Source organism: Cornus florida, unplaced genomic scaffold (genome assembly GCF_030987335.1).
Source record: "Cornus florida cultivar Cherokee Brave unplaced genomic scaffold, ASM3098733v1 CherokeeBrave_3.0.0_Hap2_Chr01, whole genome shotgun sequence".
In the NCBI taxonomy this organism is placed as follows: Eukaryota; Viridiplantae; Streptophyta; class Magnoliopsida; order Cornales; family Cornaceae; genus Cornus; species Cornus florida.
In genome coordinates this window covers 2,376,038-2,378,817 of record NW_026775571.1, presented here as the reverse complement: position 1 = coordinate 2,378,817, position 2,780 = coordinate 2,376,038, and positions in this window count along the sequence as shown.

Genomic DNA, 2,780 nt, shown 5'->3' with positions numbered 1-2,780 from the left:
TTGATCTGGGCTAAAAGAGCCCAATGTCTTGCTAGAGACGTTAAACACTAGTGTTTCGTAGGATTTACAACCCTATTCCTCCCTCATTTCTATTTTACCTTTCATTTCTTGCGAAGTCTAGATATATCCTGGGTGCATACACATTGCTAGGGACTTTGATTGAGAATACATTCACTGTCATTTTTGAAGTAAGCATTTTGTGCCTATTCGATCGATCGAACATCATCTCTGCATCTAATCATCTCTCTGTCCCATCGTGCGTAAATTTCCTGCATATTTTAGTTCTCTGTATATTGTGCGAACTTCATTCTCGATTGATCTAAAATTCCAACATCGATCCAGTTTTCCCTTGGATTGATCTTCATTCTATACTTAGAATTTTTTTTGAACTCACTGAAAATCACTTCTCTATGTGATCGTTCGAGAATGTCAGCAGGTTTTTCACCTATTGGATCGATCAAGCTTCGATCGATCTATGTTCGATCGATCTGGGTGCTCCCGTAGACCTTTGACTTCTTATTGAACTTTATTTTATATATATATATATTTATTTTATAAAAATAAAAATAAAAAATAAAATAAAATCCAAAAATATTTTTCAAAAATTTATTTTATAAAATAAAAAAAAATCCAAAAATATTTTTAATTCCGAAATTTGTTTTATTTTTCTAAAAATTCAAAAATATTTTGTTTTAATTTTCAAAAATTCAAAAATTTTCAAAAATACTTTGTCATTTTGTAAGTTCGATCGATCTGAGTTCCTTCATGATCGATCTAAGTTTGATCGATCTGATTTCCAAGTGATTGATCGAACTCATCGGAGATCGTTTTTAAAAATATAACCCAAGGGTCATTTTGATTGATTCCACCATCGATCTCAACCCTTTTTCTCTCCCGGAGCTGTTCACCTTTTTCCCCACCTCCGGCGAACCTCTGGCGTCATCTCCGAAGCTTCCAAACTCTCCCTAGCTCCTAGATCTACTTTCTCTCTCGGTCTCCACTTCTCTCCTCTAGATTTGGTAAGTTTTCGGTTTTGTTTTTAACTTTGAGCTTCAATCTCAAATTTTACATGTTTTCCATACTTAGATCTGAGCTTCTATGTTTGATTCCTTGCTATTTTTGAAACTTTGAAGTATATATATATGTGTATATATATTTTTGTATATATTTTGTTCCGATTTCCATTTCAGGGGTCACGTGCCTATTTAAGTGACCAAAATTGACTTGTTGAAGTGTAGAGGGACCCACGAGCTTGCTCTGGTGCCCTCCGTGTTATCTACGTTACAGATCTATGATTGTTTATTTTTTTTGCAGAGTTCAATCAATCACATTTTTCTCTGATCGATCAGAGAAAGATCGATCTCAACCAAATCCTGATCGATCTAACTTGGATCGATCTAATCTTTTCATGATCGATCGAACCTCAATACTTTGCATGCACCCTTCATCTACCCTCTCTCATGTTTCATGCTATCTCATTAATGCCCAATGCATGTGGTTTCCACATTGGATGCATTCCATACTTATCATGTTCAGCATGTTTCACTTTATTTGAACATTCGATGTCTATACTTGGCTGCATTATCACTTGCATAGATTCATGCAATTTATTCTGAGTTGTCTAGCTTAACTTGACAAATATGTTTATATTTGTGCACTTTAATTCTATATTTCATATGCTATACCTGTTACTGACTCCAATTGTAAGTGTTTTCTTTCTTTTGCAGGCCATGGCTTGATTCAAGACTGTTGCCAACCGGCAGTATCAGTGCCGAGTGAGACATCGAGTAGATGAGCTTGAGGAGCATGAGGAGCCAGCTCCAGCTCAGTCCGAGCACTCCGCCTCTTCTGCATCCGCCTCTTCATCTTCTCCATCGACGGATGAGACTGAGCATGTTCCACATCCTTCACCACTACCAGCACAGCCTGGCCAGGTTTAAGACAGACCTATCTGGAGATATTCACGCCTTACAATAGTACATGAGTCTGTCTTTGACACTGTCTTCTTTTCCCAGTCAGTCCTGACCAGGGTGGCCTCTGATGAGATAAAGCGGCGCAGAATTTCATCCATTCTTGCCCCAGTCGCCTACTCGGTTTACCCGAGGCTCGTTCGGCTATTCTACCAGAACCTCCGGCCGGCCCCGAGTAACTTATCTGAGTTACAGACTACTATATATGGCCATCTCATCCGCATTACAGTGGAAACATTGGCCACATCTTCTCGGTGCCCATACGTCTGCCCTTCTGATCTTCAGTATCCTATTTTGAGGATGCCTTCTGACGCAGACATGGCAGTCGCCCTGGGCATTACAGTGATGGCAAGACATTCGCCACCAGGACTTATTTGCCTAATGATCTATAGTTCTATGATTCAATACTATACCGAAATGTACTTATGGGGGGCCATAAGATCCAGCGGCGTTCAGATTTTTTGGCTGCCCTCTATGCCTTCTACATAGGCCATTGGTTTTCTGTTCCTACACTCTGCTGGAGTGTCATGATGAGACTCTATTCCAGCTACATCAGCAAGGCCAAGCCCGGGTATGCCACCTTCCTTCCATTTGCTCACCTAATCACTCAGATCCTCATAAATCAGCACTACCCTTTCCATCCGGCAGAGCATACTGAGTCCGGCGCTTGCCGCTATAGCAAGAAGGATCAGGACAAGAGCTACAATGATCTTATTTGGAGCTTAGAGGATGAGGCAGCCTTGGCAGCTGAGGAGGCAGAGTTAGCAGAGATGGAGCCAGAGGTAGAGGCAGCAGTAGAGCATGATCCAG